Source organism: Pinus tabuliformis, chromosome 3_2 (genome assembly GCF_031772625.1).
Source record: "Pinus tabuliformis cultivar Carrire ecotype Pingquan chromosome 3_2, CPIR1, whole genome shotgun sequence".
Classification (NCBI taxonomy): domain Eukaryota; kingdom Viridiplantae; phylum Streptophyta; class Pinopsida; order Pinales; family Pinaceae; genus Pinus; species Pinus tabuliformis.
Window position 1 is genome coordinate 629982671 of NC_142302.1, and position 27925 is coordinate 630010595.

Here is a 27925-nt window from a genome sequence, read left to right on the forward strand (position 1 = left end):
TAGTGAATTTTTATTTTTAAGATTTATAAAATATGTCAATATGAATATAAAAATAATTTTTTTTTGATATTACTAAAAAATGTTAATAAAATTATAGTGATTTCAGAAAATATATTTATTGTTCTATAGATATAAAAAAAAATTTAATTAATTATTTTTTTTGATATTACTAAAAAAATGTTAATAAAATTATAGTGATTTCAGAAAATATATTTATGGTTCTATAAATATAAAAAAAAATTAAACTTTCCAAATATTTACATATATGAATGATTAAAATGTTAAAAAAATAAAACATGTGTATAAATTGATTAATAAAATGTTGGGAAAATGAAAAATAATATTTGCTGAATTATGAAATATTAAATTTAACTACATTGAAAATATTCAAAATCGATAAAATTATATAGATTTGGATTTTTTGAAATCATTTGGACAATTTGTGTTACTATATCTGATTCTTGCAGCGTCTCCTTCGACTCCGAGAAAAACTCATTTTCTCCTTATTCATGACACGTGGATGTAAGTATAGAATTAATTAACCATAGCCCTCCTTCAAGTGCTACACTAATTAGATCAACAGTCGCCGCTTTATCATCCTCATTTTTATCAGTTATAGCTGCTTGGTGCAGGTAATGCAAACGCGAGATGCAAAGAATTACTGAATCAACTAGAACGCCGGCATATTTAGACTCATTCGATAATTCAAAGTCGGTGAAACTCATTCGATAATTCATCGAGGCAGCCTTTAGGATTGCCATTCCGTTGTAGACGTCTTCATTAGCTATATCGCTGAAATTCTCACGCCCTAACGTATGGAGAGTGACGTGGACTGTCAAGGTGCAGAAATAATCGAGCATAGACGTAGATAGAAATAATTCTTAAAATCATTGCCTCTATTTTCACTTGATCGCATCGCGTTAGAAGGTAACACAGAGCGGCAGCAATCGAGACCGAAAGCTGTGGAGTAAAATTGGTATCCTTCAAAGCACAATTCTTTCAAAATATCACGTGAAGAGAAGTGGTGAGAGCAAAAAAGAGAAAACCGTCCATTTAATAACACCTGCAACAAGTATTCGTATCCTCTTTATTGAACAAAACACAACCCTGTTTTCCTACCGGTATTGCCAATGAAGACGGAGCAGATTGAATTTCTGCCACAACACTTTCCCTTCATGAAAATTCTCATCTCTGCTTCGCTCAAGACTTGAGTATAGTCCGAAATGACATCCAGCCCTAGGGTTAGGCTTGAGTTGTTTATTATTTATCGTTGCATTTCCTGTCTCAGCTCGGCCTGGGGAATGACATTGCTAATGTCTAAGGGCCAGCAGGTAAATGGATCAACTGCCTCGTGCTTGGCCTCCCATATAGTCTCCAATGTTGTCCGGTTGCAAAGAACCTGAGCTGGGTCTTCTCTGAGCGTTAGCGAACAGGATCATATGCAAATTCTTGAAGCAACATATCTAGATATTTTTCAGGAATGTCAATCATCTCACAATCCATTTTAGACCGTAATGATCAAAGACAATTTGTTTTTTCTTACAAAATGGTTGTTGTGATTATGTAATATGAGATAATATATATCTTTAAGCAAAATCTGTCAGTAAAAGGTACATAATAGAAATTTTTATGTAATTTCTATTAGACATGATGAGTATAATAACAAGTTTGTAGGGTTTTTGAGCTATGTGCCTTAGCTCACGGATGATAAAGAAAAGATTAAGAGGTTCATCAGTGGGTTTCTAGTAGCATATAAAGACCATATTGAGTTTAATGAGCCTCTGTCATTGGAGGAAGCCATCACGAAAGCTGAAGCATTGTTATGAGCAATAAAATTGTAAAAATGAGCCTAAGATTGATTTCAAGGGCAATGAGAAATTTAAAGGGAAGTGGCACCAAAGAGGGGAAGACCTCAAGATGCAGGTGAGAAGGAGAATATTGTTCCTTAAAATAAGTTTAATGCAGCTGAGAAGAGACATGGGCCGCATCCTTGAGAGTACACTAATAATAATAGTGGTTTTATATGGGGCACAATGATAAAAATATGGGAACAATAGGGGCACAATAATAACAATAAGGGCTACAATGAAAATAATAATGGGGGAATCACTAGTATTATAGGGAATTAACATGCCCCTCTCTTTCCAAAAAGTGTTCTCCTCAACTCTTGAGTAGTATTGGATGCTTCCGCATGAAATTCTCAGCCTCCCATGTGGAATGTTTAGCAGATAAGTTCTTCCATTTGATGAGATACTCCGAAATTGATCGATTTAGTTGCTATCAAGTTCTTGTTTCTGTACCTGCTTCCAGTTCCAATATGATATTTCCTTCATCATCATGTTCTAGCAATATTGTTTGAACTGGGATCTTGTCACCTATAACCTTCTTTAAACATGAAACATGGAAAATCGAGTGCACTCGGGAAGCTGCAGGAAGGTCCAATTTGTATTCCATAGTACCAAACTTTTGCAACACCTTCTACAGACCATAATACTGTGGTGATAATTTATTATCCTTCCTAGCTTGCTTCAGAGACATTTGTTTATATGGTTGTGGCCGTAGGAATACCCAGTCACCTACATCAAAACTTCTTTCATTGCAATGTTGATCTACTTGTTCTTTCATTCTATTCTGCGTGAAGATGAGGTTATCCTTTAAGAGTTGGAGAACTTGTTGTTTATGCTCAATGCGATGTTCCACTACTTGAACCTTAGAATTTTCTCTTAAATATGATGTGATGGATGGTGGATGATATCCATAAAGTGTCATAAATGCGCGTATGGAAGGAAGTGTTATACCACCATTCGGCCATAGGCAACCATTTGACCCATTATGTCTATTTATCAGATACAAAGAAATGAAGATATCCTTCCAAACATTTGTTTACTACCTTAGTTTTCCCATCATATTGAGGATGATAAGATGAGCTAAGAGCTAACTAAGTACCAAGACAGGAAAGTAATTATGTCCAAAAATTTCAGTGAAAATGGGATCTCTGTCGCTTACAATAATCTTTGGGTTTCCATGTAGCTTTTGAATTGTTTCCATAAATGCAGTATAAATTGTATTGGCTTTAAATGGATGCGATAATGCACAAAAGTCTGGATACTTGGTAAGTCTGTCAACTGCCACCATGATGACACTCTTTCCTTTGGACTTGGGTAAACCTGTGATAAAACCCATTGAAACCTCCTCCCAACGTTGGCTTGGATTGGATAAATGTTGTGGTAGACCTGGGATCTTAATTTTTTCAGCTTTATTTTGTTGGTAAACCAACCATTCCACCACAAACTTTTGAATATTTGATTTAATGCCATCCAATAATCTTGTGGTAAGTTTTCGAAAATCCCGAGTGCCCTCCTAACTGAGAAGTGTGCAATTCCATAAGAATATTTTTTTGAGTTGGGAATTCTTACATAGGTATAAGTGATCTTTGTACCATAACGAATCATTTTTCTATCTAAATGTATTAGATGTACTAAGATCTTGTTTTATCTTTTGAATGAGTGACCACACTTCTTCGTCATTCTTCCATTCAACCCTTGCTTCGTTTATCCAATCTGGTTGGATAATAGAAATGGCACACAACAATGCTTCCACATCTTCATCCTTCCTTGAGAGTGCATCTGCCACAACATTTTTCTTTCTTTTTTGTAGATGATTTCAAGGTCATAACCCAACATCTTTGTGACCCATTTTGTTTCTCTTCATAGGATAATATTTGTTCTAAAAATTGTGTAAGACTATCATGATCCTTTTTACCTTGAAGTGTCTTCCCATTAGGCAGGGTTGCCATTTTGTAAGCACATGTCTTATTGCCAACATTTCCTTCTCATAAATGGCTTTATGTAAATACTTTTCTTTGATTGGATGACTTTCGAAAGAACTGGGTCTTTCATATTCCATTGAAACAACACTAATTCCATTTCTTGAAGCATCACATTCCACAATAAAGGTTTTTGCGAAGTCCAGCATAGCTAAGACCTGTTCTTGGCATATTTCTTCTTTAAGATGTTCGAAGGCCTTTGTTGCTTCTGGAGTCCATGAAAATGCATCTTTCTTGGATAATGCTCTTAGAGGTGCTGTTATTTTCCCATAATTCTTAACAAACTTGTGATAATACCCTGCCAACCCAAGAAATCGTCGCAGATGCTTTATGGATGTGGGGTTTTCCATTCCTTAATGGCTTTAATTTTGATGGGGTCTACCTTAACACCGTCATGAGATACAATATGACCCAGATATTCCACCTCTTGTACTCCAAAGAAACATTTGGATATTTTTTCATATAATTGTTTCTCCTCCAATAGTTTGAGAACCCTGTCAACATGTTGAACATGATCCTTCCAAGACATGTTGTAGATTAGTATATCATCGAAAAATACTAACACATATTATCTAAGGAAGGGTTTGAAAATGGAATTCATCAAACCTTGAAATTTAGAAGGTGCATTGGTAAGGCCAAAAGGCATGACAAAAAATTCATAATGACCCTCATGAGTTCTAAATGTTGTTTTTAGAATGTCTTCAGTCTTCATTCTAATTTGATGATATCCTGAACGAAGATCCAACTTGATGAAGTAAACTGATCCATGCAATCCATCCAATAATTTATCAATGGCAGGAATGGAAAATTTATCTTTAATAGTGAGCTTGTTGAGCTCCCTATAATCCGAACACATGTGCCATGATCCATCCTTCTTGTGCACCAATACTGCTCGAGTAGAGAAAGAACTTTGACTAGGTTGAATTATACCGACCTCCAGCATTTCTGCAACCATATGTTCAATATCACTCTTTTGGGCATAGGGATATCTGTACAGCCTAATGTTTGGAGGAACACTTCCTGGAACCAAATGAATAGCATTATCATGGTCAGGGATAGGTGGGAGGTGTTTGGGAGTCTCAAATACCTTGGAATGATTGTCCAAGACTTTTTGGAGATCTAGAGAAATATATGATTTTGATGTGGGAACCTCTAGCGAACATAATTGTGAAATTACACTTCATTGTTCCTTATTTAGAAGATCTATCATGCTGTTAGAGCTAATTATCTTTCTTGATTTCCCTAAAATACCGCTTAATTCAACCTCCTTTCCTCACGCACAAAATTTCATGAAAAGTTCCTGAAAATTAAAAGTTATTGTACCCAAAGATTGTCGCCATTAGACTCCTAATATGACATCACCATGACCCATTGGAATAGAAAGCATTGGGCTATTCAATACATATTCTCCCATGGGTAGCTTGATATTATGGCACTTTATAGAGGAATTTATGGTTTCTCCACTTGCAACCATCAATTGAAAATCTGGTGCTAGATATAGGAAGCAATTCAATTCCTTGGTTGTCTTACAATGAATAAAATTATGGGTACTTCCCGGATCAGTCAACACTATTACATTTTTTTCTTGATATGTCCTTCTATCTTGATAGTTTGAGGAGTAGTAATTCAAGCCAATGCATTACAAGATATATTCATATTCATTTCTTCTTTATCTTGGGTTTGTTCCTGGAGTATATCTTCTTCTTTTGAAATTTTTTGTTCCTTTTTATCCTCCTCTTCAAAATCCATGTAGAATAATTTCTTCTCAGCACATTTATAACCTTTAGTGTATTTTCTATGACAACTGTAACAAAGCCCTTTTGCTCTTTTTTCTTCCAATTGTTGTGGTGTCAACCTTGTAGGTTGTAGAAGGTTAGGACCAACAACACTTCCATCTTTATAGTTGTGAGTGGTAGGCTTCCTAGTTCCCATAATTTTTTTTCCCATTTTTCTTGCTAACCTGAATGCTTTCTCCAATGAATTAGGTTCCCAAAGGTGAACCTCATGTTGCATATTATCTTTTAAAGTCCTTATGAACACATCAATCCTATGCTCCTCTGGAATATCTTTTACCCTTATGTTTAATTTTTGGAAGTCCTCAATGTGCTCCTTCATTGAACCCTTTTGTTTGAGATTGATCAATTGGCTAAAATAAGTGTTTCTTTTTGTATCCTCATAATGTGCTATCATTTCTTCCATAAAAATTGCCCAAGTGACAATTTTTTTACAAGGGAAAAGCCATCCATACCGTACAAACTGATTTGATTCCAAATATAATGTTGTAATATGTAAATTTTGTGTCTTTTGCACATTATGGAGATCGAAAAATTTCTCCAAATGTAATATCCACGTTCTGAGATCCTTGCCATCAAACTTCCTCATATCTATTTTTGGAACATGGTGGGTCTTCAATCCAACATTAGAGTCTATGAAATCATGAGTAACATTTCCTTTGTTCTCATCATGAGTTCCCTTTACTACCGTTTCACCATTATTAACCATTTCTTGTAGCAGCTTATTCAAATTTATCTTCAATTCTTCCATCATATCATCCATGCCATTCATCTTAGCATCCATGCCTTTCATCTTAGCTTCCATGCCATCCATCTTAAGCTCAGTTACCTTTTGTGAGAGTGAAATTTTTTGTACTTGATCTTGTAATTTTGATATACCATGTTGCATTTTTTCCTCTTCTTCATGAGTCATGCTAGAGATTTCAGGTCGCCTACTAGGTGTTTCAATTTTCTTTCTTCTGGGCATCAATTAATGCTAATAATTCTTCACTATTCCCTTTGAATTCCTTCAAACTAATTTTTCAAACCAATCTTTCGCAAACTTAAAAAAAAACAAATAAATAAATAAAACACACCCCTTTTTTTCACTTTGTAAGAGACCGATATTGAATATGTTGTATCTATGTAACTGGAGAACTCTAATATCTGAAATCAAGTCCTGCAGTAGCCCTTTGAGTTGTCTTCCTATCCCCACAAGTCTGATCAAGATTGGATTCTCCAAGGAAGAGTTATGCTAAATGTACCACGGTGACCCGATTATAGACTAGTTCATTAGAGTGAACTTGTACGAAGTGCCACGTGTCACTGTTTCCAACTTATTACTTGAAACAGAGATACAGAAAACTATAGGTCGTCCCCTTTCTAAAAATTTTGATGAAATTTCAATTTGATGCATAAAACAAAATTTATGAGATTTTTCCCAGGTCACCTGTTTGGATTGTAATTCGAGAGTCTACGAAAACCATAACTTCCTCAGATCATATCTCCAAAAACGTAGCAAGAAAAGCTCTGAAATTTGGACTTGAAGTTTAGAACAATTTCGGCTCAAATAGGTTTCTGCTTTAGCTTCTGAAATGTCGCAGAAAACATGTTATAGAGAAAATGCCACGATAACCTGTTTAGATTAGCAAAACCCTAGAATCCAAAGCTGTGATACCTAATGTTATGAAACCAACTCACAAAACTATAGAAAAGATAGATCAACACCTTAGAGTTCAGCCTCTTCGAGGGGGAAACCTCCTTTACACTACACAAATGAAGAATTGTTGGATGATACAAATGACTAAACCTCCCTTCTATATAAATGAGTTTAAGGGGTCACAATATAATCAAGTTGACATAACAGTAATAACAGAAGGGCACAATAATAACAATAGTGGGTTCTTATGGGGCACACTAATAATAATATGGGACAATAGGGGCACAATAATAACAATAAGGGATACAATGACAATAGTAATGGGGGAATCACTAGTATTATAGGGACCTAACAAACTATAGAAACATCACATGGAAAATCCCAAAAAATGCAGTGTTATTTTCCCTTCATATCGTCATATATGGGGATTGGGACATATGAAAATGAAACATTCCTCAAATTCCACTTCCTGCAAATAGTAAAATCAGAAATCTAAGGTCATATGCAAGTGCCTTTAGTTATACACATGTTTTTGTTGATATTTTTGAAGTAGATTGTGTTATATAATATAGAAACTGAAGACTTATATCCATATCGCAATGCTAAAACCATACACCTCCAATTGAGTGTGAAACATAAGGGCATAATCGAGTTTAATTAATCCAAACTAAACTGAATTGATGAACTCAATGTAGAATCAAGTTGAACGCTTACCATAGGAATTAAGCACCAGAAGCAAGTCGTTAATCTCATCGCCAATCCAAATCTTCAGATAGGTATCACCACAATATGTATGAGCTTTTCTTGAAAACGATCATTGTGCTTAATAGTGAACTCCACTTTCGATGAAAAATGAGCGAGGTCAACATGAAAATGCTCATTCCAGTGAGGATCTTGATTTTCATTTATGACAGTGTTTTTGTAAGAGTTGCCACTCCAACTTCGATAGAAACATAAGGATTACTGAAGCTTCATGAAAGCTATAATTCCACTCCTAGTTAGAGAATAGAACAATAGGCTCGTGTCAAGTCTACATGGTCATACAAACAAAGAACTCCCAAAAAATTAACATGTTCTCTAGTCTAAAAAAAATAACAAACTTCAATAATTCCAGCACTAAATCCTCTCTTAGGCTTTGAATAAGACATATGTGCCCTAGGTTGAGAAAATCCATTGATTTCCTAAGCCATTCAAAAGTAAATATTATGCCAAGAATACCTACTTGACCACCACATATGAATATACTATACCATACATAAATCCTTAACCTTGTCTAATACTACAAAAGGTTATAGAATTATTCAGTCATGAAGTGTTAACGTAACTCCACACTACATTAAAGCTTAGTTAATTTTTTGGGGGATTAGAAATGAGTTTTTCCATTTTAGTAGGAACTTTTCGACTCTAGCCTGTTTTCATTATTAGATTAAGAGGAAATAGACATGCTTATAAGTAAGGCCTCGAGTTTAAGCTTAATTAATACCATGTTAGATTTCTCTCACTCAAGAGTCTTCTCTTCTCATCGAGTGCCCAGGCAAGGTGGTCACTGGCTTGCTACAAGGCATGTTCAAGTTGTGTAATTTTCTCACGAAGGTCATAGATGAGATGATCTATCTTAGTGAACTTGTGCCTGAGCTTTCCATTATCTGCCTCAAGCTTTGAAATGTGGGAGACAATGACGATGGACATGATATTCCTCACCATGTCAATATCGTCATATGGGTTTATTGGGAGCACCCTCAAGATCTACTCTAGTTGGAAACTCAAAATTTGAATTATTTTGAATATTGCACAAGAAGTAGTGATAATCTTATGGTGATGCTGGATGCGAAACAATTCTATGGAGAAAACTTCAACGCAGGTGAAATTATTTGATGGTCAAGAAACGACATGACAAATTACATGATGTCTTGTGATGACATGTGTCAACTTTTATTTGGAAAGAATGACAAAAATGTAGGGTGACGATTTGCTCGAATGAATAGGGCTTGCTCAACCCAATCCAAAAAAGAAAACACCTTCAATATAATTAAATCAAATTACTCATTTATCCAAATATGCCTTCTCTTGAAAGGGATTTCTTATGCTGTATTGGTAAGCCAAGCACGCATATTTAGAGTACGAAGGAAGAAGCCAATTTCATGATTTTTGTTACTTTATGAAAGAGGGTCTTCTGTGAGTTTTTTCAAATGTGATAATTTGTTTTTCAGAAGGGCTTTTAAGAAAAGTTCATTTCTAGTATGTGTTTTGTTTTTCAAAATAGGCAAATGATATTCATTTTTTTTAAAGAACTTGTATTGAGAACAAAAGAGACTTTGTTCAAATAAATTATGTGCATTAAAAGGGTTTATGAAAGTTTTCCTGAAAGCGTCACCTTGGTAGAGAATTTGTATACCAATCTCTTTGTACAAATTGAGCAGTAGATATCCCATCGTGAAATATTTTTATTGCTAGAAGTTGTTGTGTTTGAAGTTTGATTTGTTTTTTAGGTGATAATACTGAAGCAAAAAAAAGATATGTATGAAATTTTTTTGAAAGATTCATAAATGAAAAAGGAAAAAGAATGCCTTCGAATTGAAATGCATAAAAGAATTTGTAGAGGACAACATTGTACCACTCATCACAAATGCAATGTCAACCAAGAAAGCTTTGGATACCCTTGAGAGGATTTTCAATCTCAGGAACAGTAATATAGCTGAAGATAAAGAGTTTGGTGAATCCCATTGTACTCAGTGACAAGTGTACAATGAATGTGAAGAATTTGTAGAAGAAGCATAGAAATAACACACAAATTCTCATGAATAACACCATGCTCACCCACAAGTGGATGATGTGATCTAGGGATCTTTTGCTTATAGATGTATGAAAATAATCACATGTGAAAATTTCAGCTTAACAAAAAAATATAATGTGCATGCATAAAAGAAGAAGGAACACATAAAGGCATGATAAGAAGGCAACAAGACTTGATAGCAGAGTTCGTCTAACTCGGACTACGTCTCCGGCCCTACTAGATCAATGGGGATGCCTTCATATATTAAATGGCATGAGAAGAAGAGAATTACATTCACCAGTTACATAAAAAGAGGCTTATACCTCCATTCTGGAAAATGGTTATGAAATAGAGACCTCAGATGGAGAAATGGAGAACATCAATGCATATGTGGCATTGAGAGGGACTAAAAACATATAAAACTTCTCCAAATCAGACAAAGCACTGTTGGTCACCTGGAAGCTCTCCTCCCTCGAACTGCGTGCTAAAAAATCCTCTCCTCCGTGCCTTCTTCACTCATCGGGCTTTATAATCCTTGTTTTTTTACAAGCACGCTTAAATCAAGGGTTGTCTAATTACAACACAAGGTTGTTCTAATGGATGGATCAAGTGGATGTGATAATCCACCGTTCTCTCACAAAAACCCTAAAATTAGCCTTTTTTTGTTTAAACAGATAATACACAAAAAACATTAGAAAACTCGATCGAGAGCCTTTACTCAGATTTCAAATTATATGAAATCAGGCTTTATAACATAATCGGGTCTGCACTGATTGCAAATCGCAATGGCCTTGGGGTCGTTCTTCTGACTATGTCGATCATGAATCGTTGATACATCGATCAGCCGATCGCTTATATTGTATCACATCGGCGTCATTGCATTATCATATCGCATCACTGCAGTCCATGATCCCTTTCCTATTCCCTTGGTTTCACCGACCCGATCCGCCAATCCAATGATCCTCTGATCATTGATATCGGTGATCTCCACATCGTAGGTCTGAAGTCCCCTATATCGCTGATTACTTGCCTTCCACCGACTCGATATATCGCTGATCACTGGTCGGGGGTTGCTAAGTCGACCCTTTCCACGATTTCCAATGTGATTTCCTTTTCAAAGGCTAAAAACCTATTTTTTGGAGAAAATGCCTCATTTTCCAAAGGAACAAGGCAACCTTCTTTCTTCCACAACTCCATCATCTGGATTCGGATTCGAGTTCCATTCGCACCATTGGAATCAGGGTGATGAGCACTTCGATATGATGTCAGGATACTTTCTTTTCTACCACTTTGAATTTTGAGATTTTCCATGCAATTTTATCTAAAGATCCACCTAGATCAATCCTCCTCATTGAGGAGCTTTTGGACCACCAAAATCTTTCATTAGTCAATTGACAAGTGAGGGAATTGTTCCCTCACCCTTTCCTTATCCAGCCATTTGGCCTTGCTGGAGTGCATTCCCTTGAAACCAACTCCAAGGTATTCCACATCTCCTCACTGTGAAGTCTTGGTCCTTTTGTCAAGGATGATGTCTTCCGGTAACTCATCGAGATATTCTCTAGAAAAATAATCAATTGTAGGAACTGTGCCCATCTCATCAGTGTCCATGATCAATGGAGTTTCATGTAGATTTATGTTGTCCACATTCACTACTAAGTACATCAGTATATATATCGGCGAATCAAGATGAAAGGCATTGTTCCCAATATTCTCCAAAATGGTGAATGGTCCATACCATATTGGTTGCAACATTTTCCCACTCATCACAAATGCAATGTCAGCCAAGGAATATTTGGATACCCTTAAGAGGATTTTCGGTCTAAGGAAGAGTAATATAGTTGAAGATAAAGAGTTTGGTGAATCGCACTATACTCAATGACAAGTGTATGATGAATGTGAAGAATTTGTAGAAGAAGCATAGAAAGAGCACACAGATGCTCATGAATCCCACTATGTTCAGCCACAAATGGATGATGAATATAAAGAGTTTGTAGAAGAAGAAAAGAAGGAGCATAGAGGTGCTCGTGAACCCTATTGTGCACAACCACAAGTGAATGGAGATTTCATCAATCCAACAACAAAGGTTGTTGATGACAATGAATTGCCATTGGAGTGACAAATGTTATGGTGAATCCAACAATTCAATTGGTTGATGTTCTGTTTCATGAAATCATGTTTCCTAATGATGAATAGTTGCAAATGGTGCAACAAAAACATGTTATGAAAATGCTGGTATTTGGTGAGAGAACCTCACTTGAGAGTGAAAACCAATTGGAAGAAAACCTCTTTGAAGCACCTGAAGTGACAAAATAAGCGAATAAAGAACATAGCTATCATGGTTCTGCCAAGATTTTTAATCGTAACATTAATTTCCGGCAGTTAAGCAAGAATATTATGAAGAAGAGTTAAAGTTCCTTGAAGCAAGGCTTGCAAGACATGCATTGATAAATTATATATAGAAGATGCAGAAACAAAGGTTGAAAACAAGATGCATGATAAAAACATCAATGATATTATCATGAAGTGGAGTCATAAAGAGATAATTTTTTATTTAGTGTTATGTTGCAGAAAAATATTGATGATGAAAGGCATAAAACAAAAGATTACATGTGGCACCAGTCCATAGACAAGCCATTTTTTAAAGGAATCCAAGACATGCTTAGACAACCTATAACAATATAAGACCTGCACCAAGAAACGAAGAAAGTGAGGTTTCAAGGATACATAAAGAATAAAAAGATGAAACAATTTAGAGGCTACAAGATTTGGAAGAAGAGAAGAAAAAAAGGAAATCTTGTCGAAATAAATTTTTTTAAATTGTAAGCCTATTTTTTTAAATTGTAAGCCTAGCTGAGACTAAGACCAGCGTGCATCTTACATTAATTTTTTTTTGTGGTTGTAATTGGGGGGGCGTTGGAGAATCTAATTCCAACCAACTGTTAAGTGTTGTAATTATCCATTAAAGTGTCACAATCAGTGGGAATTCAGTCCAATTTCGCTGAAATTTAGCTCATAGTAATTTATTGTTGATGTTTCCATGTTTTCCAATTTAACAATAGCATAATTTTAAAGTCATATTGTAGCCTTTGCATAAAATGAGGCCATTTAGATAACTACCTCACATATTATGTCATACCTATATAGTTGCAATCTTCATGCATATTTTTATATATTTGTATAGTGAATTTTTATTTTTAAGATTTATAAAATATGTCAATATGAATATAAAAATATTTTTTTTTTGATATTACTAAAAAATGTTAATAAAATTATAGTGATTTCATAAAATATATTTATTGTTCTATAAATATAAAAAAAAAATTATTTAAATTTTCCAAATATTTATATATATGAATGATTAAAATGTTAAAAAAAATAAGACGTATATAAATTGATTAATAAAATGTTGGGAAAATGAAAAATAATATTTGCTGAATTATGAAATATTAAATTTAACTACATTGAAAATATTCAAAATCGATAAAATTATATAGATTTGGTTTTTTTGAAATCATTTGGGCAATTTGTGTTACTATATCTGATTCTTGCAGCGTCTCCTTCGACTCCGAGAAAAACTCATTTTCTCCTTATTCATGAGACGTGGATGTAAGTATAGAATTAATCAACCAGAGCCTTCCGTCAAGTGCTACACTAATTAGATCAACAGTCATCGCTTTATCATCCTCATTTTTATCGGTTATAGATGCTTGGTGCAGGTAATGCAAATGCGAGATGCAAAGAATTACTGAATCAACTAGAACGCCGGCATATTTAGACTCAAGGTCGGTGAAACTCATTCGATAATTCATCAAGGCAGCCTTTAGGATTGCCATTCCATTGTAGACGTCTTCATTAGCTATATCGCTGAAATTCTCATGCCCTAACGTATGGAGAGTGACGTGGACTGTCAAGGTGCAGAAATAATCGAGCATAGACGTAGATAGAATTTCAATGTTCAAGTCGTAAAACATCAAAGTGTCATAAATGGAATTCATCAAACCTTGAAATTTAGAAGGTGCATTGGTAAGGCCAAAAGGCATGACAAAAAATTCATAATGACCCTCATGAGTTCTAAATGTTGTTTTTAGAATGTCTTTAGTCTTCATTCTAATTTGATGATATCCTGAACAAAGATCGAACTTGATGAAGTAAACTGATCCATGCAATCCATCCAATAATTTATCAATGGTAGGAATGAAAAATTTATCTTTAATAGTGAGCTTGTTGAGCTCCCCATAATCTGAACACATGCGCCATGATCCATCCTTCTTGTGCACCAATACTGCTGGAGTAGAGAAAGAACTTTGACTAGGTTGAATTATACCAGCCTCTAGCATTTCTGCAACCATATGTTCAATATCACTCTTTTGGGCATAGGAATATCTGTACAGCCCAATGTTTGGAGGAACACTTCCTAGAACCAAATGAATAGCATTATCATGGTCAGGGATAGGTGGGAGGTGTTTGGGAGTCTCAAATACCTTGGAATTATTGTCCAAGACTTTTTGGAGATCTAGAGAAATATATGATTTTGATGTGGGAACCTCTAGCGAACATAATTGTGAAATTACACTTCATTGTTCCTTATTTAGAAGATCTATCATGCTGTTAGAGCTAATTAGCTTTCTTGATTTCCCTAAAATACCGCTTAATTCAACCTCCTTTCCTTACGCACAAAATTTCATGAAAAGTTCCTGAAAAATTAAAAGTTATTGTACCCAAAGATTGTCGCCATTAGACTCCTAATATGACATCACCATGACCCATTGGAATATAAAGCATTGGGCTATTCAATACATATTATCCCATGGATAGCTTGATATTATGGCACTTTCTAGAGGATTTTATGGTTTCTCCACTTGCAACCATCAATTGAAGATCTGGTGCTAGATATAGGAAGCAATTCAATTCCTTCGCTATCTTACAATGAATAAAATTATGGGTACTTCCTGGATCAATCAACAATATTACATTTTTTTCTTGATATGTCCTTCTATCTTGATAGTTTGAGGAGTAGCAATTCAAGCCAATGCATTACAAGATATAGTCAGATTCATTTCTTATTTATCTAGGGTTTGTTCCTGGAGTATATCCTCTTCTTTTGAAATTTCTTGTTCCTTTTTATCCTCCTCTTCAAAATCCATGTAGAATAATTTCTTCTCAGCACACTTATAACCTTTAGTGTATTTTCTAACACAACTGTAACAAAGCCCTTTTTCTCTTTTTTTTTCCAATCGTTGTGGTATCAACCTTGTAGGTTGTAGAAGGTTAGGACCAGCAACACTTCCATCTTTATAGTTGTGAGTGGTAGGCTTCCTAGTTCCCATAATTTTTTATCCCATTTTTCTTTCTAACCTGAATGTTTTCTCCAATGAACTAGGTTCCCAAAGGTGAACCTCATGTTTCATATTATATTTTAAAGTCCTTATGAACATAATAATCCTATGCTCCTCTGGAATATCTTTTACCCTTATGTTCAATTTTTGGAAGTCCTCAATGTGCTCCTTCATTGAACCCTTTTGTTTGAGATTGATCAATTGGCTAAAATAAGTGTTTCTTTTTGTATCCTCATAATGTGCTATCATTTCTTCCGTAAAAATTGCCCAAGTGATAATGTGTTTACGGGAGCAAATCCATCCATACCATACAAACTGATTTGATTCCAAATATAATGTTGTAATATGTAAATTTTGTGTCTTTTGCACATTATCCACGTTCTGAGATCCTTTCCATCAAACTTCCTCACATCTATTTTTGGAACATGGTGGGTCTTCAATCCAACATTAGAGTCTATGAAATCATGAGTAACATTTCCTTTGTTCTCATCATGAGTTTCCTTTACTACCGTTTCACCATTAGTAACCATTTCTTGTAGAAGCTTATTCAAATTTATCTTCAATTCTTCCATCATATCATCCATGTCATTCATCTTAGCATCCATGCCTTTCATCTTAGCTTCCACGCCATCCATCTTAGCTTCAATTACCTTTTGTGAGAGTGAAATTTTTTGTACTTGATCTTGTAATTTTGATATATCTTGTTGCATTTTTTCCTCTTCTTCATGAGTCATGCTAGAGATTTCAGGTCGCCTACTAGGTGTTTCGATTTTCTTTCTTCCAGGCATCAATTAATGCTAATAATTTTTCACTATTCCCTTTGAATTCCTTCAAACTAATTTTTCAAACCAATCTTTTGCAAACTTAAAAAAAAAAAAAAAAAAAAAAACACGGCTTTTTTTCACTTTGTAAGAGACCGATATTGAATATGTTGTATCTATGTAACTGGAGAACTCTAATATCTGAAATCAAGTCCTGCAGTAGCCCTTTGAGTTTTCTTCCTATCCCCACAAGTCTGATCAAGATTGGATTCTCCAAGGAAGAGTTATGCTAAATGTACCACGGTGACCCGATTATAGACTAGTGCATTAGAGTGAACTTGTACGAAGTGCCACGTGTCACTGTTCCCACCTTAGTACTTGAAACAGAGATACAAAAAACTATAGGTCTTCCCCTTTCTAAAACTTTTGATGAAATTTCAATTTGATGCATAGAACAAAAAATATTAGATTTTTCCCATGTCACCTGTTTGGATTGTAATTCGAGAATCTACGAAAACCATAACTTCCTCAGATCATATCTCCAAAAACGTAGCAAGAAAAGCTCTGAAATTTTTACTTGAAGTTTAGAACAATTTTGGCTCAAATGGGTTTCTGCTTTCGCTTTTGAAATGTCGTAGAAAAAATGTTATAGAGAAAATGCCACGAGAACCTGTTTAGAGCAGCAAAACCCTAGAATCCAAAGTTGTGATACCAAATGTTATGAAACCAACTAACAAAAATATAGAAAAGATAGATCAACACCTTAGAATTCAACCTCTTTGAGGGGGAAACCTCCTTTACATTAAACAAATGAAGAATTCTTAGATGATACAAATGACTAAACCTCCCTTCTATATATATGAGTTTAAGGGATCACAATATAATCAAGTTGACATAACAGTAATAACAGAAGGGCACAATAATAACAATATTGGGTTTTTATGGGGCACACTAATAATAATATGGGACAATAGGGGAACAATAATAAAAATAAGGGATACAATGACAATAGTAATGGGGGAATCACTAGTATTATAGGGACCTAACAAACTATAGAAACATCACATGGAAAATCCCAAAAAATGCAGTGTTATTTTCCCTTCATATCGTCATATATGGGCATTGGGACATATGAAAATGAAACATTCCTCAAATTCCACCTCCTGCAAATAGTAAAATCAGAAATCTAAGGTCAGATGCAAGTGCCTTTAGTTATACACATGTTTTTGTTGATACTTTTGAAGTAGATTGTGTTATATAATATAGAAACTGAAGACTTATATCCATATCACAATGCTAAAATCATACACCTACAATTGAGTGTGAAACATAAGGGTATAATTGAGTTTAATTAATCCAAACTAAACTGAACTGACGAACTCAATGTAGAATCAGGCTGAAGGCTTACCATAGGAATTAAGCACCAGAAGCAAGTCGTTAATCTCATCGCCAATCAAAATATTCGGATAGGGATCACCACAATATGTATGAGATTTTCTTGAAAACGATCATTGTGCTTAATAGTGAACTCTACTTTCGATGAAAAATGAGCGAGGTCAACATGGAAATGCTCATTCCAATGAGGATCTTGATTTTCATTTATGACAGTGTCTATGTAGGAGTTTCCACTCCAACTTAGATCGAAACATAAGGATTACTGAAGCTTCATGAAAGCTATAATTCCACTCCTTGTTAGAGAATAGAACAATAGGCTCGTGTCAAGTCTACATGGTCATACAAACAAGTAACTCCCAAGAAATTAACATGTTCTCTAGTCTGACGAAAAATAACAAACTTCAATAATTCCAACACTAAATCCTCTCTTAGGCGTTGAATAAGACATATGTGCCCTAGGTTGAGAAAACCCATTGATTTTCTAAGCCACTCAAAAGTAAATATTATGCCAAGAATACCTACTTGACCACCACATATGAATATACTATACCGTACATAAATCCTTAACCTTGTCTAATACTACAAAAGGTTATAGAATTATTCAGTCATGAAGTGTTAACGTAACGCCACACTACATTAAAGCTTAGTTAATTTTTTGGGGGATTAGAAATGAGTTTTTCCATTTTAGTAGGAACTTTTCGACTCTAGCCTATTTTCATTATGAGATTAAGAGGAAATAGACATGCTTATAAGTAAGGCCTGTATTTTAAGCTTAATTAATACCATGTTAGATTTCTCTCACTCAAGAGTCTTCTCTTCTCATCGAGTGGCCAGGCAAGGTGGTCACTAGCGTGCTACAAGACATGCTCAAGTTGTGTAATTTTCTCACGAAGTTCATAGATGAGATGATCTATCTTAGTGAACTTGTGACTGAGCCTTCCATTATCTGCCTCAAGCTTTGAAATGTGGGAGACAATGACGATGGACATCATATTCCTCACCATGTCAATCTCATCATATGGGTTTATCGGGAGCACCCTCAAGATCTCCTCTAGTTGGAAACTCAAAATTTGAATTATTTTGAATATTGCATAAGAAGTAGTGATAATCTTATGGTGATGCTGGAGGCAAAACACTTCCATGGAGAAAACTTCCACGCAGGTGAAATTCTTTGATGGTCAAGAAACGACATGACAAATTACATGATGTCTTGTAATGACATGTGTCAATTTTTATTTGGAAAGAATGACAAAAATGTAGGGTGACGATTGGCTCGAATGAATAGGGCTTGCTCAACCCAATCCAGAAAAGAAAACACATTCAATCTAATTTAATCTAATTTAATCAAATTACTCATTTATCCAAATATGCCTTCTCTTGAAAGGGATTTCTTATGGTGTATTGGTAATCCAAGCACGCATATTTAGAGTACGAAGGAAGAAGCCGATTTCATGATTTTTGTTACTTTATGAAAGAGGGTCTTCTGTGAGTTTTTTCAAATATGATAATTTATTTTTCAGAAGGGATTTTAAGAAAAGGTCATTTCTAATGTGTTTTGTTTTTCAAAATAGGCAAATGATATTCATTTTTTTTAAAGAAGTTGTATTAAGAACAAAAGAGACTTTTTTCAAATAAATAATGTGCATTAAAAGGGTTAATGAAAGTTTTCCTGAAAGCGTCGCCTTGGTAAAGAATTTGTATACCAATCTATTTGTACAAATTGAGCAGTAGATATCCCATCGTGAAATATTTTTATTGCAAGAAGTTGTTGTGTTTGAAGTTTGATTTGTTTTTTGGGTGATAGTACTGAAACAACAACAAGAGATGTATGAACTTTTTCTGAAAGATTCATAAATGAAAAAGGTAAAAGAATGCCTTCGCATTGAAATGCATAAAAGAATTTGTAGAGGACAACATTGTACCACTCATCACAAATGCAATGTCAACCAAGAAAGCTTTAGATACCCTTGAGAGGATTTTTAGTCTAAGGGGGAGTAATATAGTTGAAGGTAAAGGGTTTGGTGAATCCCATTGTACTCAATGACAAGTGTACAATGAATGTGAAGAATTTGCAGAAGAAGCATAGAAATAACACACAAATTCTCATGAATAACACCATGCTCACCCACAAGTGGATGATGTGATCTAGGGATCTTTTGCTTATAGATGTATGAAAATAATCACATGTGAAAATTTCAGCTTAACAAAAAAATATAATGTGCATGCATAAAAGAAGAAGGAACACATAAAGGCATGATAAGAATACAACAAGACTTGATAGCAGAGTTCGTCTAACTCAGACTACGTCTCCAGCCCTACTAGATCAATGGGGAGGCCTTCATAAATTAAATGGCATGAGAAGAAGAGAATTACATTCACCAGTTACATAAAAAGAGGCTTATACCTCCATTCTGGAAAATGGTTGTGAAATGGAGACCTCAGATGGACAAAATGGACTACATCAATGCATATGTGGCATTGAGAGGGACTAAAAACATATAAAACTTCTCCAAATGAGACAAAGCACTGTTGGTCACCTGGAAGCTCTCCTCCCTCGAACTGCGTGCTAAAAAATCCTCTCCTCCGTGCCTTCTTCATTCATTGGGCTTTATAATCCTTGTTTTTTTACAAGCACGCTTAAATCAAGGGTTGTCTAACTAGAACACAAGGTTGTTCTAATGGACGGATCAAGTGGATGCGATAATCGACCGTTCCCTCACAAAAACCCTAAAATTAGCCTTTTTCTGTTTAAACAGATAATACACAAAAAACATTGGAAAACTCAATCGAGAGCCTTTACTCGGATTTCAAATTATATGAAATCAGGCTTTATAACATAATCGGGTCTGCACTGATTGCAAACCGCGATGGCCCTGGGGTCGTTCTTCTGACTGTGTCGATTATAAATCGTTGATACGTCGATCAGCCGATTGCTGATATTTTATCGCATCGGTGTCATTGCATTATCATATCGCATCGCTGCAGTCTAGGATCCCTTTCCTATCCCCTTGGTTTCGCCAACCCGATCCGCCAATCCAATGATCCTCTGATCACTGATATCGGTGATCTCTACATCGTAGGTCTGAAGTCCCCTATATCGCTGATTAGTTGCCTTCCACCGACCCGATATATCGCTGATCACTGGTCAGGAGTTGCTAAGTCCACCCTTTCCATGGTTTCCAATGTGATTTCCTTTTCAAAGGCTAAAAACCTATTTTTTGGAGAAAATGCCTCATTTTCCAAAGGAACAAGGCAACCTTCATTCTTCCACAACTCCATCATCCAGACTCGGATTCGAGTTCCATTCGCACCATTGGAATCAAGGTGATGAGCACTTCAATCTGATGTCAGGATACTTTCTTTTCTACCACTTTGAATTTTGAGATTTTCCGTGCAATTTTATCTGAAGATCCACCTAGATCAATCCTCCTCATTGAGGAGCTTTTGGACCACCAAAAGATTTCATTATTTAATTGACAAGTGAGGAAATTGTTCCCTCACCCTTTCCTTATCCAGCCATTTGGCCTTGCTGCAGTGCATTCCCTTGAAACCAACTCCAAGGTATTCCACATCTGCTCACTGTGAAGTCTTGGTCCTTCTGTCGAGGATGATGTCTTCCGGTAACTCATCGAGATATTCTGGAGAAAAATCATCAACTATGGGAACTGTGCCCATCTCATCAGTGTCCATGATCAATGGAGTTTCATATAGATTTATGTTCTCCACATTCACTACTAAGTACATCAGTATATATATCAAAAATCAAGATGAAACGAATTGTTCCCAATATTCTCCAAAATGGTGAATGGTCCATACCAGATTGGTTGCAACATTTTCCCTTCCCCCTTCATCTTGTCCTTGCTGATGTGGAACCACACTTTTTTACCCACTTGGAATTGGTGGTCGACTCGATTTTTGTCATTTCAAGCTTTGTAACGGGCTTGAATTTTCTCCAACTGCTCTTGTACTACTTAGTGAATCAAATGGATTCGCTAAATGAACTGTTGAGCTTTATCCCTATCATTACATCCACTGGAGCCATCTTCCCTTCCAAACACCATGTCAAAAGGGTCGTTTGGTAGGTAACCAAAGCATGTCTCAAATTGTGACTACTGCGTAGATGTGCTATGTTGCAGGAATGTTGTACATATGGGATATGTTCATCCCACAACTTGGGATGTTTCCCGCAATAGCGTCATAGCAAGTGTACCATGGTACGGTTGAAAACCTCTGTCTGTTCATCAGTCTGTAGATGAAATGTCATTCTTCCTTTCAATCTGGTGTTCATCATCCTCCATAAGTTGGTTCAGAACTCTCCAAGAAAGCGAGAGTCTCGTCTGACACAATTGACGTGGGTAATCCAAAATGGGCCCAAACATGCTAAAAGAAAAGATAAGAAGTCTTCTCTACAATGATCTACTTTCTACAAGGCATCAGAATACACATCTTGCTAAAACGGTCAACAACGAGATACAAATAGTCATGACCCTTCCTAGACAAAGGAAAACCTTCGACAAAGTCCATTGATAGACTTTTCCATGGACGACTAGGAATAGGGAGTAGTGTGTAGAGCCCGGGTTTTCTATTAGAGGGCTTTGAAACAGAACACATCACACAACCCTTTACATAGTGAATCATAATGTTTTTCATATGAGACCAAAAACAAAATATTTGTACATGACATAACATCTTTTCGACACTAAAGCATCTAGACACAAGAGAGGTGTGGGCCTCTGGAATTACATGTACTCTTTCCCATGTGGAAATATACAATTCACCAAGGTGATACAATAGTTTCCCCTTCATGTGATAGTTTTCCACCTGTGAACCGTGGGTTATTTGTGCATAAATCTCCTTAAAGTCATCATCGTTAGCATAATTTTCAGCATAACTCTCAAAGGGCAATGAATCATTATGCAAAATAACAGAAGCAGAGATAGGAGGGCGAGATATCATATCAATCACTTTATTTCTAGTGCCCTTCTTATACTTTATTAGCAAATAAAATTGTTGAAGAAAACCCATCCACCTGAACTGACGAGATTGTTGCAACTTGGTTTGTGACTGAAGGTACTGTAAGGGTTGATGATCTGTATGGATGATGCTCTCCTTGCCAATTAGGTAGTCTTTTCACTTTTTGACACTCTACACCAATGCATAAAGCTCCTTGTCATAAGTGGGATAGTTTATCATAGCTTGAGAAAACTTCTTAGAATGGTAGCAAATCAGCTTCTTTTGCTGCATTAGTATAGCTCCCATGGCATAATCGCTGGCATTGGTTTCGATATTGAATGGCTGTTGGAGATCGAGTAAGGCTAAGACTAGTGCGGTGCTGATATTTTCCTTCAATGTTTTGAAGGACTTCTGCTGTCTTCCTCCCCATTGGGAGACCTGTTTCACACTTATCAATGTGTGCAAAGTTGCTGCAATAACAAAGAAATTATTAATAAATCTCCTCCAATACTAGACTGCACCTAAAAAGCTATAGACCTCGGTCACACTACTAGGCTTAGGCCAATTTACAATTGCTTCAACTTTATAAGGATCAGTCTTTAACTGACCATGGCCAAAAATATGACCTAGGTAGCTAAAGAGGTTTCTCCGAACTCACACTTTGACAATTTTACAAAGATTTTATCTTTTTTCAATACATCAAGCACTTTCTTTACATGACACACGTGTTCAACCCAACTCTTACTAAAGACATTTATATCATCTAAATTTACAAGAACAAATTCATCATTGAAAGGCCTAAAGAGATAATTCATGACCTTCATAAAAGTGGCTAGAGCATTGCAAAGTTCGAATGGCATCACCATCCATTCAAACAACCCCTATTTTGTCTTGAAGGTGGTTTTCCACGTGTCCTATTTTGCAATTCGGACCTGGTGATAACCACTACGCAAACACAAATTGGTGAAATAAAAAACATTCTTTAAATGATCTAATATGTCATCAATGCATAGAAGAGGGTAGCAATGTTTCACCATGATCTGTTTAGCACGTGGTAATCCACACACATCCTCCATGTGCTGTCTTTCTTTGGAACTAAGACAATCTATGAACCACACATAGAAGTGCTCGGCCTCCTGACCCCTTGGTCCAACAATTCCTACACCTGTTTCTTGATTTCCTCCATCTCAATGTTCGAGATCCTATACATGCCAATATTTGGTAAAGGAGCATCATGCTATAAATGGATCTCCTGTTGGATTTCCCTCTTCGGAGGTAATCCCTTTGATTCCTGAAACAACTCATCATAATTAGAAATTAATTCAAATAATTCCTGTTTATGTTCCTGATCGCAGCCCTGGAAAGCATCATAAAATTTTGCCTCATTTTCCCTTACAACCATTAGCATGTAACCCTTACTGGAATTTACCAGTATTTTCATTTGTCCAGCACTTACAAGGCTAGCATTAATTTTATTTTGATGAGCGCTTACTATATATTCTACCCCATCTTTCGTGATTTGGTATTTTCTTTCACGATAGAAAAAGACTGCCTTTCTATCATACATATATGGACTCCCTAACACCATGCCATAGATATCCAATGGTATTACATCCAGCTCTACTTCATCCACTAGCTTAGAAGTGATCACAAATTTTACTTTACATTGCTTGGTTACATTCAATTTTTCTTTATCATGTATCAATACAAGTCGGTAAGGTTTTGGGTGTGGTTTTGTTTCTTAGTCGAGTTTCTTTACCAGGGATTCTGTGATTAAATTTTCTTGGGATCTAGTATCAAATAGAGTTTCAACTTTAGTATGGTTTACAACAACTCTAGTATGAAATAGTTCAATTCTCTTTCACTAATTAGGAAGGGACTCATTTACAGAACTAGTGCCTTCATGCGATTCAGAATTAACATGAGGTTTAAGAGTACCTTTTGTTCCGGCTACTGTGATCAATGCTTCAACTCTTGAATCTGATCAAAGGTCTTACTGTGTAGCTGCCACTGTCTTCTGCTTCCCATTTCCTCCATACTTCTTTGGACCTTTTTTTGGGTGTTGTTTCCAACAATGGTTGTCCTCATGGCCTTCCTTTTTGCAGTGATTGTAATATGGCCTTTCTCCTTCTTTGGTTGCTACTGTCCTCTTCTCCTTTCCTTTTTGCTTTAGATTTTCCATTGGGAGGTTTAAATCGTGGTTTTCTGGAATGATCATCTCTTTAATTTTTGGCCCTGTTCTCAATATGAATTGCCTTTACACTAGTTGTGTCAATAGTGGTTAGTTCAAACAACAACAATGAATGCCTAATGTAGCTATGCAATGAGCCAATATACTTAGTTACAACTTCAGGTGTATCAAATGCAATACCCAAATTCAGTGCTTGCTTTCTGAACTCCTCTGTAGAACTTTGACTATCCTGACCTTTGCCTTGTCTTAAATACTACCAATTCATTAAAGCTTTTTTCTTGTATCCTAACGGATAAAACTATTCCTTCAAGACATAAATGAAATTAGGCCATGAGGAAAAGAGGTTACACACATTCTTAATGCACAACAATTTTTTCTCCCACCAAACAAGAGGGGTGTTGCTCAGCCGTAGAGGAGTGATTCTTAGCCGTAGAGGGGTGATGCTCAGCTGTAGAGAGGCTAGCTAAATATTTGCCTCATCCTCCACGATCTGTTGAATCCTGCAGTAGACCTCAATATGACTAATCCAATTATTAATCTTTTCTACATTTCTTTCACCGTTAAACATGCGAAGATCAAATTTAACATCTAATTTAAAGAAAGGTTTCTTAGATGCATCCTTTGAATTTGTATGATTATGGTGGTGAGAGGAAGGAGAACCTTCACTCACAGAAGGAGAAGGAAGGGGTTCTTCTCCACCATTCCCACGTGCTGAAGCTTGTCCTTTTGGGTTTCTCCCCTCTGCTTTCTCTACCCTTAAAACCAATTGACTGATATTCTTTGCCATTGAATAGAAGGCCCTCCAGAAATTGTGCTCATATTCAAGATAAGCATCATCTTCTGCCACATTTCTCCTTCGATGTGTTTGCCCTACTTCGGGATAGAAAGGCTTTGATTCCCCTTCGCCTCCCCGGAGTTAGTCTCTTTTTAGCATACAAACATGTAATTCACATCTAAAAAGACCTGCTCTGATGCCACTTGATCCAAGGATATTTTTCTTACAGATGTATGAAAATATTCGCATGTGAAAATTGCATCTTAACATATACGTATAAAGAAGAAGGAACACATAAAGGCACGACAAGCAGACAACAAGACTTAATAACAAAGTTCATCCAACTTGGACTATGTCTCCGGGCCCTGCTCGATCAATGAGGAGGCCTTCATATATTAAATGGCATGAAAAGAAGAGAATTACATTCACCAGTTACATAAAAAGAGGCTTATACCTCCATTATGGAAAATGGCTATGAAATGGAGACCTGAGATGGAGAAATGGACAGTACCAATGTGTTTGTGGCATTCAGAGGGACTGAAAAAATATAAAACTTGTCCAAATTAGACAAAATGCATTGTCGACCACCTGGAAGCTCTGTTGACTTGAACTGCGTGCTGAAAAATCCTCTCCCCTGCACCTTCTTCATTCATTAGGCTTTATGATACTTGTGTTGTTACAAATGCACTTAAATCAGGGGTTGTCTAATTAGAATAGAAGGTTGTTGTAACAGATGGATCAATCAGCCACGATAAATTTTCCCTTCCCTCACAAAAACCCTGAAATTGGCCTTTTTTCGTTTAAATGAATAATACATAGAAAACATTGGAAAACCTGATCGATAGCCTTTACCTAGATTTCAAATTATATGAAATTAGGATTTATAACATAATCAGGTTCGCGCTGATCGCAAATCGCAATGGCCCTGGGGTCGTTCTTCTGACTGTGCCGATCACCGACCGCTGATTTGCCGATCGCCAATACACTAATCCGTCGATCACTGATATGCTAATATTAGTGTATTGTATCGGCGTCATCGTATCGGCACATCCAATCGCTATGGTCCATGCTGCCGGTCCTATCCCCTTGGGTTTCACTAACTCGATCCGATGATCCTTCGATCGCTGATATCGGTGATCACTACATCGCAGGTCTAAAGTCCATGATATCACTGATTTCCTACCTTCCTCCAACCCGATATATCAACAATCGCTGATTGGAGGTTATTAAGTTCGCCCTTTGCACAGTTTCCAATGCAATCTCCTTTTTAAAGGCTAAAAACCCATTTTTAAGAGAAAATGCCGCATTTTCCAAAGGAACAAGGTAACCTTCATTCTGCCACAACTTCATCATCTAGACTCGGATTGGAGTGTCATTCACACCGTTGGAATTAGTGCGACGAGCACTTCAATTTGATGTCAAGATACTTTCTTTTCTAACACTTTGAATGTTGAGATTTTTTATTCCATTTTATCTGGAGATCCACCTAAATCGTGATGAATATAAAGAGTTCGTAGAAGAAGAAAAGGAGGGCATAGATGCTCGTGAACCCCATTGTGCACGACCACAAGTGGATGAATATTTTATGAATCGAGCAACAGAGGTTGTTGATTATAATGAGTTCCCATTGGAGCAAAAAATGTTATGGTGAATCAAACAATTCAATTTGTTGATGTTCGGATTAATAAAATCATGTTTCCTAATGATGAATAGTTACAAATGATGCAACAGAAACATGATATCGAAATGATGCTATTTGGTGAGAGAACCTCAGTTGAGACTGAAAACCAATTGGAAGAAAACCTCTTTGAAGCACCTGAAGTGACAAAAGAAGAGAATAAAGAAGAAAACGATCATGGTTCTGTAAATATTTTTAATCCTAACATTAATTTCTAGCATGCAGTTAAGCAAGAATATTATGAAGAGGGGTTAAAGTTACTTGAAGCAAGGCTTGAAAAATGGTGCATTGATAATGTATATATAGAAGATGCAGAAACAAATGGATTCAAGACAACATGCATGATGAAAACATGAATGATATTTTCATCAAGTGGAGTTGTGAAGAGATAATTTTTTATTATAGTGTTATGTCATAGAATAATATTGATGATAAAAGGCATAAAACAAAAGATTACATGTGGCAAGAGTCCATAGACAAGCCAATTTTTGAACAAATCCAAGACATGCTTAGACAACATATAGCAATGTAAGACCTACACCAAGAAATGAAGAAACTGAGGTTTGAAGGATACAAAAAGAATAAAAAGATGAAACAACTTAGAGGCTACAAGATTTGGAAAAGAGAAAAAAAAAAAGGGAATCTCGTTGAAATCAAAAATTTTAAACTGTAAGCCTAGCTGAGACTCAGACCAGCATGCATCTTACATTAATTTTTTTTGTGGTTGTAATTAAGGGGAGTGGTTGAGAATCTAATTCCAACCAACTGCTAGCTATTGTAATTATCCATTCAAGTGTCACAATCA